Genomic DNA, 17,495 nt, shown 5'->3' on the forward strand with positions numbered 1-17,495 from the left:
ATAACGGCTGTCATTGTAGATATTTGCTACCTGGTCTCTGGCCAATTGACAAGCTCAAGTCAAAGCAATTAACTCAGCTTGCTGTGACAATTTGAGCTCTGGTAAATAAGAACTCTCGTTTACGTCCACTGAGGACGTTACTGCATATCCAGCCTGATAATGTCTTTATTCATCCTTTAAGTAAGACCCATCTGTAAACCAAATTAGATCAGCATTATCAATGGGAGTTTCTTGCAAATCATTCCTAGGAGTAAGTAAATAATCAGTTAATAAAATGCAGTCATAGGCATCTTCTTCCTTTGATGATGGAAGTAAAGTTGCAGGGTTAAGATTATTGCATCAGGCTAAGGTAACATTAGGAGCAGAGAGCAACAAAACTTCATAGGAGGCTAGTTGGCTTAGAGAGTAATGCTCAGTGTGATGAGAATTTAGGAGAGATTCGACTGAAGAACATAGTTAAAGCGACCTCATCACTATTTCTTCAGTGGTCTTGCATAAGAGGGCTGCTGCTGAAATGGCTCTCATACAAAGTGGAAGCCCTTTTGCCACTGAGTCCAATTGCTGACTATAATACCCTATAGGTCGATGTTGATCCCCATGTTTTTGAGTTAAGATGCCTAAGGCATTTCCTTTATCTTCATGTATGAAGAGGTAAAACGGCATGCTGTAATTAGGATGCCCTAAGGCTGGTGCTTGAGCCAAAACAGACTTTAAGGTAGGTACTGCCTTCTCTCTTTCTGGTATTCATTCAATTAAATCAGGCTGGTCAGACTTTAGTAATATATATAAGGGCTGGGCAATAAGTGAAATGTTAGGTACCCAGTTCCTGCAATATCCAGTTAGTCCTAGGAATCCTCTTAACTGTTTCTTTGTCTTAGGAAAAGAAAAAGCCAAGATTCCTTTAATCCTTCAGAATCAATCAATAGTCCATCCTTAGATATTGTGTCCTAGATACAATAGGCAGGCAAAATTGTAATTTGTCCTTGGACAATTGATGCCCCTTAGATGCTAGCTGTTGCAACAGATAAATTGTGTCCTTCTGAGAATCCAACTCATTCTTTGAACACAAGAGCAAATCATCCACATATTGAATTAAAGTGGAGTTGTTAGGGAACTCTATATTCACTATATCAGCCTTGAGTATCTGGGAAAAGTAAGTGGGGCTTTCAGTATAGCCCTGTGGCATAACTGTCCAGGTATGCTGGTGATCATCCCACCTGAAGGCAAAAAGATATTGACTATTCTTTTCTAGGGAAATGCTAAAGAAGGCACTGCATAAATCAGTGACTGAGAAATAGCAGCTGTTAGACGGAATGGCCAAGAGCAAAGTGTGGGGATTTGGTACCACAAGATGTTGGAGAATCACGATGTTACTTACAGCTCTCAGATCTTGAACAAATCTCCAGCCTTTTCTATTAGGCTTTTTTACTGGCAAGATAGGTGTATTACAGGGACCAGTCCAAGGAATTATAAGTTCCTTTTCAAGAAATTCCTGAATGATAGGCCTTATCCCATTTAATGCCTCTGGTCTAAGTAGATATTGCCAAATATTAGGTAAAGGCTTAGAGCTGTCAACAGTCACCTTAATAAGAGTGGCCGATTTAATTTTCCCAATATCTGAAGAAGGTGATAACCATAATTCTCTAGGCACCTGTAATAACAGGTCATCAGTTTTCTCTTCCTCTATTTTTTTTTAATTTTATTTATTCATTTTTTTCCCCCAAAGCCCCACTAGATAGTTGTATGTCATAGGTTCACATCCTTCTAGTTGCTGTACGTGGGACTCGCCTCGCGTTGGACGGAGAAGTGGTGGCTTAGGGCGTGCCCGGGATCCGAACCCGGGCCGCCAGCATCAGAGCGCGCACACTTAACTGCTAAGCCACGGAGCCGGCCCCTCTCTTCTTCTATTTGAGTCATTGATTTCACAATCATCAGCCTTTCAGTAACTACATTTTGGTCAGCATCCCAATTTTCTAAATCTAGAAGCATTTCCCCCTTTTGTGAAAAGGAAATATGGGCATTGTATGCTTCTAGAAGATCTCATCCAATCAAATGAATTGGAGCAATTTAACCAGGAGAAACACATGTTTTCCTGTGATGGTTCCTAATTGAAAAATTATTGGTTCTGATTTAAAAACCTGCATTGGAAAATTTGTAACCCCTACCATTTGAAATGCCTGTTTACTCCAAGGGAGAGGGCAATGAATAAGGGTAGGATTGAGGACAGATAAGGTAGCCCCAGTATCTACAAGGGCCTTTAAAGTTTCCCCTCCAATAGTTATCTCAATTTCCTCTAAGGCATTTATGAGGAGGAGGGGAAATGCCCTCTCATAACCCTTGGAGCAGCCTTATTCCTGTTTATTGTTGTCATGCCCTAAATCCCATTTGAGCTTAAGGCAATCTCATTTGAAATGACTAGGCTTTTTGCAATAGTAACAGTCACGGTCATTTGTTTCTGGTTAGATTTTAAAAGGATGGCTTTTGTTGGGCCACTAAGCTGTTGTAGCTGTGTACTCATAGCCTTAGTGGCTTTTTCTTTTTTCAGTAGGGTTTTAGATAGTTTATCCGTAATAGTGACAAGAGCACTAGTGTGCATTGAAGTCCAGTCCAGTTCATGTCTCTTAACTAACTTTGCTAATTCCTCATCTAATCCTTCTAAGAAAATTGAATTTGAAATTGAATCATTTTGAAAGGAAGTCAAGATGGCAGCATAGGCAGACTCCTAACTCACCTCCTCCCGCAGACACAGCCAATTTACAACTACTTGTGGAAAAATTACCCCTGAGACAGAACTGAAAACGGGATAAGAGGAAATCCTGAAACAACAGACAATCCTAACTGAGGTGGAAGAGGCAGAAACTCCCTACTGGAGAGGAAAAATGCCACCTTCACAAGGCTTAGCACCTCACGGCTGCCCTGGAGCAGCCCAAAGGTACACAGCCCTCCCTGGAGGAGCAGGGTCCTGAGCTGGGGAGCGCCCCCGCTGTGGGCATTTTGTGGAACCAGCACAATCGAGAAGAGTACCATAATATCTGACTTTGCCTGTGTGGGAGATCAAGATTTGGCCATCCTAAAATATATCTCTTTATCTTGATTGTTTTCTCTGAGGGACATTTGACCTCCCACACTAACTGCCTAAAGAATTTGACATGGTGGCTCCTTCCTGGAACAGATCTATCATGATGACTGTAGAGATAATGTAGGATAAATGTTACAATAGGAAAGACACCAACAAACCCATCTTATCAGAAGTTCTGTCTCTCTGGCCACATTCTCTGGATGGCCCTGCAAGGAGTTGCCAGACAAACATTTACATTTATAAGGGAAATCTCCATTTGTAAAGGTATCTCCTTCTCTGTTTTGGGAAGAGGGGGGGATGGCCTCATTTCTAGACACTTATTAATGTGGAAGGTGAGGCCTTAAATCTGCATAATAACCTTACTCTTGTTTACTGTGCTTTAGTGGTAATCTCCTGTAACTGACTCCCCCCACCCGCAAAATCCCCCCTTGTCATTGGCTGAACGTGGTATTTAAGATGAGAATTTCTGCTATTGTGTTGAGAAATGCAGTGTCCCTGCTTTCTGCCATGTATACATGTTATTAAACTTGGTATTATTTTCTCCTGCTAACCTGTCTTGATAATTATTTGGCCAGCCATAATAACCTTAAGGAAAAGGGCAGAGGGAGATTCTCTCCCTCTCCTGACACCTGCTACTAAAACATTGGGGAGTACCCCCAGAAAACCTGGTTCACAAAGACATTAAAACGGGCTCCTAAAGGGCCCACACACAAACTCACCCGTCTCAGATAGCAACCTAAAATCACCAGAAAGAAAGGTGCACAGTGTTTTGGTGAAAATAGACTCACCTAATAGACCCTGTGTGCATCTCGGTGAGAGGTGAGACCTCTCCAGGGACTGGGACATTGGCGGCGGCCATTGTTGTGGCCTGGTGTGGGCGTGCTGACACAGACGCCACTGGAGTTCTCCCTGAGGCCTGTTGGCCCAGGGTCTGCCACACCCGCTAGAGCACCGATTTAATCCAGCTCAGCCAGGGCAGGCAGCCCACCCTAGAGACTGGCCCCACCCAACAACAAGCCCTCAGGCAACTTGTGGGCCTGCATAGATTGGTGACTGGATTCTCTGCAGCCTGGCAACAGAGCCCACTTCAGTGGGGCAGGGCGTGCACAAGGAGTGGGTGGAGAGGGTGGGGCAGTGGTGGAGTGTGTGGGGTTCCCACTGTGGAGAGACTGGGTCCGCTTCGGGAGGTTGGGGTGCACACATGGGGCAGGACTGTCTTGACTGTGTGTGGACCTGTGGGTGGCAGGGCTTGTCAGCTGCAGAAGACTTGTGCTTCTTAAAGACCCACATAAGGGGTTTGCCCTACCTTCCAAAGCCTGAAACAATTGGGTGCTTTCATGTCTGAGGCCAGCCCCACCCAGCTGCAATCCTCAGAGAGCTGACAAGAGACGTAAAGACTGGAGGCTTATAGCAACTGTAAGGCCCTGAGCCTAACAACCTGCCACGCTGGGGGCCTACTCACTTAAAAGAAATACTGCAACACAAATGTGCTATTAGAACTTGCAGCCAACTGTGCTGGGGCTCCCCACACCTGATAGAGAGACTGAAGGCCCACAACAACTACAAGCAGCTGAGCATTACAACAGCTGGCCAGGAGCATAACTCAGCCTCCCTGGGCTCCTACAGGGAGACCAAACAGACCACAACAGAAGGACACACGTAGCCCACATAGGCGTCACCCCTGGAACATTGAGAACTGAGGGAAGCACACTGCAGGCCTCCTAAGCCATCACTTACATAACGTCACCTATCCAAGAGCAGGAGAAGTAGCTGACCTACCTAATATGTAGACACAAGGACGGGGAAAGAGGCAAAATGAGAAGGCAAAGGAATACATTCCAAGTAAGGGAACAGGACAAAACCCCAGAAAAGGAACTAAGTGAAACAGAAATGAGCAACCTACCCGACAGAGAGTTCAAACAAAGAGTGTTAAGGATGCTCACTGATCTGGGGACAAGAATAGCTGAACTCAGTGAGAATGTCAACAAAGAAATGGAAGATATAAAAAAGAACCAATCAGAAATGAAGAATACAATACTGGAAATGAAAAATTCACTAGAGGGACTCAAAAGCAGAGTAGAGGATACAGAAGAACGAATCTGTGAGCTGGACAAAAGACTAGAAGAAATTACCTAAGCTGAACAGGTAAAAGAGAAAAGAATTAAAAAGAGTGAGGACAGTCTAAGGGACATCTGAGACAACATCAAGCACATAACATCCCTGTTATAGGTGTCCCAGAAGGAGAAGAGCGAGACAAAGGGGCAGAGAATCTATTTCAGAAATAATAGATGAAAACTTCCCTAACCTAAGGACGGAAACAGACATCCAGGTACAGGAAGAACAGGGAGCCCCAAACAAGATAAACCCAAAGAGGCCCACACAAAGACACATCATAATCAAAAAGATAAAGAGAGAATCCTAAAAGCCGCAAGACAAAGTCAAGTTACATACAAAGGAAACCCCATAAGGCTATCAGCTGACTTCTCAGCAGAAACCTTACAGGCTAGAAGAGAATGGCATGATATATTTAAAGTGCTAAAAGGAAAACACTTACAGCCAAGAATACTCTACCCAGCAAGGTTATCATTCAAAATGGAAGGAGAGATAAAAAATTTACCAGACAAGCAAAAATGAAAGGCCTTTGTCAGCAAGAAACCAGTGCTACAAGAAATGTTAAAGGGACAGATTTAAGGGGAAAAGAGAAGACCACAAACAGGAAAAATTATCTGTTTCCATGATAAGACGGTAATGGATACAAATGCACAAAAAAGAGGTTAGATACGATATCAAAAACATAAAAGGAGGGAGGAGGGGAGTTAAAGAATAGAGCTTTCAGACAGAGGTCAAACTAAAGAGACCATCAATTCCGTATAGAAGGAGAAAGGAACAGAGAAGGACTACTAAAACACTGAGGGAAAAAAAGTTAAAAAGTGGCAGTAAGTACAAACATATCAGTAGCTACTTTAAACGTCAATGGACTAAATGCTCCAATTAAAAGGCATAGGGTGGCTGATTGGATAAAACAACAAGACCCATATATATGCTGCATACAAGAGACACACTTCAGACCTAAAGACACTCACAAACTGAAAGTGAAGGGATGGAAAAAGATACTCCATGCAAATGGCAATGAAAGGAAAGCTGGGGTAGCAGTACTCATATCAGACAAAATAGACTTTAAAACAAAAACTGTAAAAAGAGACAAAGAAGGGCATTACACAATGATCAAGGGAACAATCCAACAAGAGGATATAACACTTGTAAATATCTAATCACTCAATGTAGGTGCACCTAAATATATAAAGCAATTATTAATATACATAAAAATAGAAATAGACAGTAACACAATAATAGTAGGGGACTTTAACACTCCACTTACACCAATGGATAGATCATCCAAACAGAAGAACAATAAGGAAACATTGGCCTTAAATGACACACTAGAACAGATGGGCCTAGTAGATATATATAGAGCATTCCATCCAAAAACCAAAGAATACACTTTCTTTTCAAATGCACATGGAACATTCTCCAGGATTGATCACATATTAGGCCACAAAACAAGTCTCCATAAATTTAAGAAGATTGAAATAATACCAAGCATCTTTTCTGACCACAACGATATGAAACTAGAAATCAACTACAGGAAGAAAATCAGAAAAAACCACAAATACGTGGAGATTAAACAAAATGCTACTGAACAACGACTGGGTCAACAAAGAAATCGAAGAAATCAAAAAATACCTGGGGACAAATGAAAATGAAAATACGACATGCCAGAATTCATGGGATACAGCAAAAGTGGTTCTAAGAGGGGAGTTTATAGCAATACAGACCTATCTCAACAAACAAGAAAAACCTCAAATAAACAATCTAACAATGCACCTAAAGGAACTGGAAAAAGAAGAACAAACAAAGCCCAAAATCAGTAGAAGAAGGAAAATAACAAAAATCAGAGCAGAAATAAATGAGATAGAGACCAAAAATAAATAGAAAAAATTAATAAAACCAAGAGCTGGTTCTTTGAAAAGATAAACAAAATTGACAAACATTTAGCTAGACTCACCAAGAAAAAAGAGAGAAGGCACAAATAAGTAAAATCAGAAATGAAAGAGGAGAAATTACAACAGACACCTCAGAAATACAAAAGATTATAAGAGAATACTATGAAAAGCTATATGCCAACAAATTCGACAATCTGGAAGAAATGGATAAATTCTTAGAATCATACAACCTTCCAAAACTGGATCAAGAAGAAGTAGAGAATTTGAATAGACCAATCACCAGTAAGGAGATCGAAACAGTAATTAAAAACCTCCCCAAAAATAAAAGTCCAGGACCAGACGGCTTCCCTGGTGAATTCTACCAAACATTCAAAGAAGACTTAATACCAATCCTTCTCAAACTCTTCCAAAAAATTGAGGAGTGAGGGAAGCTCCCTAACTCATTCTATTAAGCCAACATTACCCTGATACCAAAACCAGACCAGGACAACACAAAAAAAAGAAAATTACAGGACAATATCACTGATGAACATCGATGCAAAAATCCTCAAAAAATACAAGCAAATCGCATACAACAATATGTTAAAAATTTTATACACCATGATCAAGTGGGATTTATTTCAGGTATGCAGGGATGGTTTAACATTCGCAAATCAATCAACGTGATACACCACATTAATAAAATAAAGAATAAAAATCACATGATCATCTCAATAGATGCAGAGAAAGAATTTGACAAGATCCATTTATGATAAAAACTCTGAATAAAATGGTGATAGAAGGAAAGTACCTCAACATAATAAAGAACATATATGAGAACCCCACAGCTAATATCTTCCTCAATGGTGAAAAACTAAAAGCTATCCCTCTAAGAACAGGAACCAGACAAGGATGCCCACTGTCACCACTCCTATTTAACATAGTACTGGAAGTCCTAGCCAGAGCAATCAGGCCAGAGAAAGAAATAAAAGGGATCCAAATTGGAAAGGATCACTATTTGCAGATGACATGATTTTATATATAGAAAACCCTAAAGAATCCACCAGAAAACTTTTAGAAGTAATAAACGAATATGGTAAAGTTGCAGGATACAAAATCAGCATAGAAAAATCAGTTGCATTTCTATACACTAACAACGAAGTAGCAGAAAGAGAAATTAAGAATACCATCCCATTTACAATTGCAACAAAAAGAATAAAATACCTAGGAATAAACTTAACCAAAGAGGTGAAAGAGCTGTACATGGAAAACTATAAAACATTGCTGAAAAAAATTGAAGAAGACACAAAGAAATGGAAAGATATTCCATGCTCTTGGATTGGAAGAATTAACATAGTTAAGATGTCCATACTTCCTAAAGCCATCTATAGATTCAATGCAATCCCTATCAAAATTCCAACAACATTTTTCACAGAAATAGAACAAAGAATCCTAAAATTTATATGGAACAACAAAAGACCCCGAATAGGTAAAGGAATCCTGAGAAAAAAGAACAAAGCTGGAGGTATCACACTCCCTGATTTCAAAATATACTACAAAGCTATAGTAACCAAAACAGCATGGTAATGACACAAAAACAGACACACAGATCAATGGACTAGAATCAAAAGCCCGGAAATAAACCCACACATCTATGGACAGCTAATCTTTGACAAAGGAGCCAAGAACATACAATGGAGAAAAGAAAGTCTCTTCAACAAATGGTGTTGGGAAAACTGGATAACCACATGCAAAAAAATGAAAGTAGACCCTTACCTTACACCATACACAAAAATTAACTCAAAACGGATTAAAGACTTGAATGTAAGACCTGAAACTATGAAACTTCTAGAAGAAAACATAGGCAGTACATTCTTCGACATCGGTCTTAGCAACATATTTTCTAGCACCATGTCTGACCGGGCAAGAGAAACAATGGAAAAAATAAACAAATGGGACTACATCAAACTAAAAAACTTCTGCACAGCAAAGGAAACCATTAACAAAATGAAAAGAAAACCTAACAATTGGGAGAAGATATTTGCAAACCGTTCATCTGATAAGGGCTTAATCTCCAAAATATATAAAGAACTCATGTGTCTCAACAACAAAAAAACTACCAACCTCATTAAAAAATGGGCAAAAGACCTGAACAGACATTTCTCCAAAGAAGATATACAGATAGCCAACAGACACATGAAAAGATGTTCAAAATCATTAACTATCAGGGAAATGCAAATCAAAACTACAATGAGATATCACCTCACACCCGTCAGAATGGCTATAATTAACAAGACAGGAAACAACATGTGTTGGAGAGGATGTGGAGAGAAGGGAAGTCTCATACACTGCTGGTGGGAGTGCAAACTGGTGCAGCCACTATGGAAAACAGTATGGAGATTCCTCAAAAAATCAAGGATAGAACTACCATATGATCCAGCTATTCCACTGTTGGGTATTTATCCAAAGAACTTGAAAACACCAATGCATAAAGATACATGCACCCCTGTGTTCATTGCAGCGTTATTCACAATAGCCAAGACTTGGAAGCAACCTAAGTGCCCATCAAGGGACGAATGGATAAAGAAGATGTGGTATATATACACAATGGCATACTACTCAGCCATAAGAAACGATGAAATCCAGCCATTTGTGACAACATGGATGGACATTGAGGGTAGTATGCAAAGTGAAATAAGTCAGAGGGAGAAGGTCAAATACCGTACGATTTCCTTCATTAAGTAGTAGATAATAACAACAATAAACAAACACATAAAGACAGAGATTGGATTGGTGGTTACCAGAGGAGAAGGGAGGAGGGAGGAGGGCGAAAGGGATAATTCGGCACATGTGTGTGGTGATGGGTTGTAATTAGTATTTGGGTGGTGAACGTGATGTAATCTATGCAAAAATAGAAGTCTAATGATGTACACCTGAAATTTATACAACGTTATAAACCAATGTTACTGCAATAAACAAAAAATTTAAAAAATAAAAAAATAAAATGAAATTGAATCATTTTGATGATCCTCAAAACTTTCAGAAGCCATCCCAGTGTGCTGTTTGAAGGTTTTCTCAAGCCTTTCAAAACAATCAAAGATAGATTCCTTGGGTCTATGCTTACATTGATGGACCTTAGCCCAGTCTATCTTCCTGGGGAAAACTACAGGAATGGCTTTATGTAAGTTTCGAGCAATATCCCTGCACTCCTTAAGGTCATGAGGCTCATACTTATGCAAATCTTCCAGGGGGGTCTCTCCAATCTGCCTCTTCTATCCATTCACTTGCTTTGCTCTCAGACACCAGCAAATGCACAAGCTGATATAAATATGAATATCCTGGTGTATATGTTCTAACAATTAAATCAAATTCTCAAGCAAACCTTAAAAGATCTTGCAAAGAGTTTGGGAAGTCCTTCATCAAATTCTTAAGTTCAGTTCTAGTCCGGGCAGTATACAGAAGAACAGGCTTGCCTCTCCCTGTAACAGGTTTCTCCTTAAAGGGAGCCACTATAACTTTAGGACTTTCAGTATCTGCTCCCTGAGAGTTACTCCTTGTTTTCTCTAGGGGTGGAGGAGGGGGAGGTGAAGGAGGAGGAGGCAGAGTGGATAGGTCAGGGTACAGAAGCTCAGAAAGGAAAGGATACAAGAGCACTGAGGGAGAAGAAGGAGATGAGCTCTGAGGTGCCAAAAGTGGCAGTGGAGGAGGTAGAGGAGATAAGGGGTCGGGGGGGGACAGCTTCTGACTTCTTATCCCTCTTTAATTCAGAAATAGTCTCTGTCAAGTTACAGTTAGTCTCCTGTAAAGAAGTCATTTTATCATTATTTCACTTTGATGCCTCTAAATGCCAATCATAATAAGCTTCCCATTCTTTTGTTTTAGTTTTATAACCAGCTTTTTTAAACTGTGCGGGCAAATATAGTAGTTTTGAGAGGTCAAACGTTTCCCATTTTGGCCATTTACGACTTAAGTCATCCTTAGTTAATCTTTCCCATTTAGTTAAATACTTGCAATCATTGATTCTGTATGCATTATACACGAAACCCACTGGAGTCCCAGTCGGAGGTTGTCCATCTGGGAGCTGGCCAGCTTTTGAAGCATGGTTTCCCATTTTCTTTTAGTTTTTGTTTGTTTGTTTGCTTGCTTGTGTTTGTTTTTTATAAAGTTTGAACAACTTCTAAGTACAGCTTAGTGGGTCAGAAGTGTGCTGCTTGTGAGTGTTACTCTCTAAAGGAAGGCCATAATCATTCTCTTACGTCTATTGTTTTTTCCCGCCGGCAGCCTAGTACCACTGTGGGGGTTTGAAGCATGGGTGACCAACCCTCATATGCACTTCCCCAAATGAACCTGTAATTAATTAACATGAATGATAGTGGAGTTCCCTAGGGGACTGCTGCATGTCATGAGGTTCGCCTCTGACACTCCCGCTGAGTTTTTCAGTCACCTGAAAAACACCTTTCTGTCAAGAGGAGCAATGTCCTTTTTCTTCAGAGCTGAACATGTTCAGACTCTCATTTCTCTATCAAGCAGTTTTGTTCAGACCTTATAAACATAATTCTTTCCAATTTTAAAGCCAAATTAAAAGAACAAACAACCCACTTCACTCCAAGCTTCCCCTAAGCTCCCTTCGCCTAGGAAATTCCCCCTAGGTTTTTCTCCACCCAGGAAATGTACCAGTACCCATCAAAGCCTCTAGTCTTAAGACCTTAAACAGCTCATATAAACTCTTGGACCATCAACTTAAAATAAGGAGGTCCGGGTTTCAGGAGAATTCACCAGGGTCACCTGAAGAATGCAGTGATTCGGGTGTGCTCAAAGTGCCCCTGCGGTACCAAGTGCTGGTTCAGTGTAGATTCCAGGTAGTCTCTGGTGGGTTTCTCTGAAATCGTGCCACAACTACACCAAGAAATGTTGATGCAAATAATCCATAACCAGTCTATAAACCAAAATTGGGGTGAGTTTATTATGAGCCAACTTTGAGGACCATATAGCCTGAGAGAGTCCTTTCACAAAGAAGTGGAGCACTCCAAAGAAGTGGGGTGTACAGAGTGGTTATATACCATCAAAGAGCATGTGTCACTTATGATTACAATGTCCCTCTTACAATAGTCACAAGACTGCCCTGTCAGCACAGTGATTGATGGACACAGCAGGTATCGGGTCTGCTGTCTCCATGGGCACACCTGGTTGCAGGTCTGTTGTCTCGAGTCGGGCAGTCACAGGATGCATGCAGCAATCAAATCCTACCCTAGGGAGAGATGCTTATCCTTAAGTAAATGCCAATGTGTGGGAAGTTGCATCCTTATCTTAAGGGCATTTGTTTTTGTCTTTGGGACATGTTAATTGCTTAAAGCAGATATACAATGCATGTTCAAAGGCCACAGGCCCTTTTTGGAAAAGAAAGATCAGGCCAAATTAGTTTTACACCAAATGGCTTCCTCATATGCTCCAATATATCTTATTGCTTGCCATATATTTATCAGAACTTACACTGATCTTCTCTGAGACAATGTTGGCCATTCCAATTACTTTCCTTTTGTGATAGAAGGGTTTGTGTCTCAAGATGAATTTAACGGAAATCCCAGCTGCATTTTTTTCCTGCTCGGTATTGCAGTTTGCTTGGAACCAGAATTAGCCTATCAGCTGTGAATTAGCCCCTTGTCTTTCACTTACTACCAGAAGTAGAGTTTCTAGTCTTCCAGACCATCACTCTTACTAGCTAGGAGATTACGGTGCTGGGTTAGGAAATCAGAAAGAACTTGAAGTAGTTTGCGATTTCTGAACTGTAACGTGATCATAATTACATGATAAGGAAAGAATACCCATGCTTAAAATTATCTGGGTCCTGATGTGACCATTTTGACTGCCTATTTCATTTTGATTCTGGTTCTCTCTCCTTGAGTTAGCTCCAGTAGTAGGTGTAAGGAATTTTTCCATTTCATCTATGTTGTTGAATTTATTTGCACAGAGTCATTCATAATACTCTTCTATGCTTTCAATATGGATCTTAGTATCAGTAGTGACATCTTCTTTTTTGTTCCTGGTATTGGTAATGTGTGTCTTCTCTTTTTCTGAATCAATTTGTCTAGGGGTTTATCAATGTGATTGTTCAGCTCAAAGAACCAGGTTTTGGTTTCATTGATTTTTCTCTTTTTTTCTTTCTCTGTTTAGTTTATTTTTGCTCTTTATTATTTCCTTTTTTTGTGCATAATTTGGATATTTGCTCTTTTTCTAGTTTCTTAAGTTGAAAGCTTAGGTCATTGATTTTGAAACTTTTGAAGGACTTTCTGGGTCTGTGTTCATGAGGGATACTGGTCTGTGGTTCCTTGTACTGTCATTAGTTTTGGTGCCAGGGTGATACTGCACTCATAGAGTGAGTTGTGAAGCATTTCTTTCTCTTCTATTTTCTGGAAGAGTTTTATAGGTCATTGATTTTAGACCTTTCCAGCTTTTTCTGATATGAGTGTTTTATATATGTTTCCCTCTAAGCACTGTTTTAGCAGCAGCCCACAAATTTTAGTATGTTGTGTTTTCCTTTTAATTCCAGTCAAAATAATTTCTAATCCCCCTTGTTATTAGTTTCCAACTATTTGGTGGAGGGGGCTTCAGATATCTTTGTGTTACTGATTTCTAATTTAATTCCAACATTCAGAAAACATATTTTGTAGTAATTGAATTTTTTATTAAGGTCTTTATTAACAGGCACTTGCAGTTTGTTGAGTTTTTTTAAAATATCAAGTTGTAAAGTTTTGATACAAATTAAAAATGAGGTTTTAAAATATTTAACTTGACCAGATATGAAACAATTTAAAAATTTAAAGGTGTATTGAGAAAAACCAGGCTTCAGAAAAAAAATAAAACACATTGTTATTACCAAAAAGAGACAACTTTAGATAAAATAATGAAAGTGCCATGCTGCCTAGATAAACAGATACTTCTAGTTATCTGGTAAAGAGGGAAAAAGCAAGCACTTAAGGTCTTCAGCTCCCATCTTGTCTTCATTTCTTATTGCTGGAATTTCATATTTGTTTCTTCTTCTTGGATGACTAAAGCAGATGATGGTAGAGATGGTAAGCTTGCACTTCCTCAGCCTACCCTGCTCAGCCTCAGGAGGGGAGGAATTCTCAGCTGGTGGAAGAACTGCCTTTGTCTCTCTGCCATCATGTGGTTTAGGGTTTTCTTGGCATCTGTGTAGGTCATTGAAGGTGCAGCGGTGCTAACGTTGAGGTAGCTGCTTACGTTAGGTTCTCATTTCCTTGACTTTCCTGATCTTCATGGCCGTCCTTTCTGGGCTGTCTTTGGTGAGGAGGGCCCCTGTGGAATTGTGGTCTACACCCCGATACAGCTTCTGTCTCACTGGTCTCCCTTGTTCTCCTGCACGCTGGTTGTCAGTCCCCTCCATCACTCTTCCCTGCACAGGAGGGTTGGAACACTGTGTCGTCACCCATAGGGTCTCTGCATGCAGTAAGGTGGGGACCGTGGCCTGCTTGGGGTCGGGCTGGCGCTGTGGGGCCTGGCCTTCGGGAACACTCTCTGGTCCCTGTTCTTTCCCTGCTGTCACTATTCTGCTAATTCTGCTGGCGGTTGTGAGGAGGACCCCTGTGACGTGGAGAGCATCTATGAGGGTCCTGGTCTGCTGCATGTCTGCTGTCTTGCACTGCAGCCCCCCTAGGGCCTGTCACACTTGCAGCCTCTGCGCCCTTTCTCCTTCCACAGCGTCAGACTGCATAGTCTCCCTGTCTCCTGCACTGCAAAGGTCCTCAGTTCTGGGGTTCTTCCTGTTTGTGGCTGTCTGTGTACATCTTCCTGGGTGTCCTTCCCGTTGATGAAACCATACCCATTTCTTACATTGAACATTTCATTCTTCTCCAAACCTTTGTCACGATTACACTCTTGTGCCTGCACCCTGCCTGTGGTGCTGGGCTTGCTGTCGGCAGCACTGGGGGCAGGGACAGCTGAAGGACCTGGCTCAGGGTGTGGTGATGGTGACTGGGCCAGCTCACCACTCAAGGGTGCAGTGGCGGGGCCTGGAGCTGGAGGTGGCACCTCAGCCGTGGTCAGGTGGTTATGTAGACTCTGTCTGCAGGGTGTCCGGGCACTGGTCCCTCCTTAATGCTGTGCGCTCCCTCTGGCTGGTGCACAAGTCCTGACCTGCATCTTAGACATAAAAAGGTAAGGATAGAACATTCATTGGGTTCCTCCAGATTAGGAATCTGAGGTAGTTTCTAAGGAGAACTGTGAAGAAAGCACCTTTCATTGGCCCCCCGGGAGATGACAGAATGTCACCCTAAAATCTGTGAGACCCAGGCCACATAGGGTGCCCTGATCAGACTGCCCAGCAAAAGTCACGCTGACCTGGTGACTGTCTAGTATGTAAGGGAATTTTCAGTTATACCCTTGGCTGTACTAGGGGTATGACAAACCATGAATGTGTAGAATTGCCTGTGTGCAGGTGTGAGAGTTCTACTCCCTTCCTTGGGAACTGGTCACCCTGACATTTGTACTGTGAGTTGACTCTTCTCTCCTAGAGCCATAGGTTGCAGTTCTAGTCTGTGTGTTACACAGAGACTTTCCTATGAGACACTGATGCTGTTGACTTACAAGGAACAGCATGTGCTTGGTAGAATGGAACAGTCGCGAATCTGTCCACCCTGGTGAGTTAACAATAGGCCTTAAAGACTCGTGGTCCCTGTGTCCTCTGTAGATGAAGTGCGCACAGGGACCTACAGGCAGCTCTTCCACCCGGAGCAGCTGATCACCGGGAAGGAAGATGCAGCCAATAATTACGCCAGAGGCCACTACACCATCGGCAAGGAGATCGTTGACCTGGTCCTGGACTGAATCCACAAACTGGTGACAAGAGTGCCGAGAAAGCTCCCTGTGGACGTTGTCCTGGACGGGAGGGTAGGCCTTGGATTGCGACCAGGAGGACATTTTGGCAAAACCAAGGCCAGAATCAAGAGTCCACAGTCTGACTCTCCAGGGTGGCTGCGGTGCACCATACATCTTGAACGTCTGCTCTGCTCTGCCTCTAAGTGTAATGGGTGTTACCTGGGGAGGTTGTGAGTCATATCATCTTGCAGAGGAAGAGAAGTGACTGTGCCTGGTTGGAGGTGGGCGGTGTGGCTTCTGCAGGTGTTGGCTCACGTTCTCTGCTCTCTCTCAGGCGCATCTGTGCACAGGGCTGCAGGGCTTCCTCATCTTCCACAGCTTCGGGGGTGGCACCGGTTCTGGCTTTGCATCTCTGCTCATGGAGAGCCTGTTGGTGGACTATGGCAAGAAATCCAAGCTTGAATTTGCCATTTACCCAGCCCCCCAAGTTTCCATGGCCATAGTGGAGACCTACAACACCATCCTGACCACCCACATGACCCTGCAACATTCTGACTGTGCCATCATGGTGGACAATGAAGCCATCTATGACATATGTCAGCACAACCTGGATATCGAGTGGCCCACGTACACCAACCTCAACCATCTGATCGGGCAGATCGTATTCTCCATCATGGCCTCCCTGCGATTTGACAGGGCCCTGAACATGGACTTGATGGAATTCCAGACCAACCCGGTCCTGTACCCCCGCATCCACTTCCCCCTGGCCACCTACGCCCCGGTCATCTCAGCAGAGAAGGCCTACCATGGGCAGCTGTCCGTGGCCGAGATCACCAATGCCTGCTTCAAGCAGGCCAACCAGATGGTCAAGTGTGACCCTCATCATGGCAAGTACATGGCCTGTTGCATGTTGTACAGGGGGGACATGGTTCCGAAAGACGTCAACGTGGCCATCGCCACCATTAGGACCAAGCGCACCATCCAGTTTGTGGATTGGTGCCCGACTGGATTTAAGGTAGGACTGGGTGGTGTGGAGTGGGTCTACCTGTTTGCAAGCAGCAGACCCTGCAATAGAACATGGCCCTTTGCAGAGAATTCCTCTGTTCTCCGGCAGCTCAGCTCTTGGTCATAACTTAGGGAACCAGAGTGATCATTTATTCAGTGGCATCTTTTGAACTTCCTTCCTGAGTCATCACACTATATATTGGTGGTGAGAGTATTTTTTCTTTAACAGAATAGAGAATTTTTTGAAGGATTTTTTTTTCCCTTTTCTGGCTGGTAGAATTAGTGTGGGAAATGTAGGTTGGACTGAGAAATGTAGGCATTGTCAGGGCATTCTGGTAATTCATGTGGATATTTGAAATTGGGGAATTACTATAAACTGATTGCTGTCACTAAATCTTACTTCATTCCATAGTATGTAGAAACTTCATCCAATTTAAATGTCCTGTGCAGTGTTGGATATAAAAAAAAAAACTATCACGAATCTTTTTGTGAAGAAAATAGCAACATCTTTATTTCTCTCTTGGGAAGCCTAGAAATTTGGGCCAGAGTTTGCCTCAGACCACAGTGTGTCTCTACCTTCCATTGGATATGGGCCA

General features: G+C 42.1%; 3 pseudogenes; 1 reads left to right on the forward strand and 2 right to left on the reverse strand.

Moving 5' to 3' along the window:
* Positions 1-3,896, reverse strand: part of LOC131398408 (cationic amino acid transporter 4-like) — a 40,731-nt pseudogene extending 36,835 nt beyond the window's left edge.
* A 10,103-nt stretch (positions 3,897-13,999) lies between these two features.
* On the reverse strand, positions 14,000-15,319 carry LOC131398601 (Y-box-binding protein 1-like; annotated as a pseudogene).
* A 157-nt stretch (positions 15,320-15,476) lies between these two features.
* LOC131398602 (tubulin alpha-3 chain-like) lies at positions 15,477-17,026 on the forward strand (annotated as a pseudogene).
* The last annotated feature ends 469 nt before the right edge of the window (positions 17,027-17,495 follow it).

Source organism: Diceros bicornis, chromosome 35 (genome assembly GCF_020826845.1).
Source record: "Diceros bicornis minor isolate mBicDic1 chromosome 35, mDicBic1.mat.cur, whole genome shotgun sequence".
In the NCBI taxonomy this organism is placed as follows: Eukaryota; Metazoa; Chordata; class Mammalia; order Perissodactyla; family Rhinocerotidae; genus Diceros; species Diceros bicornis.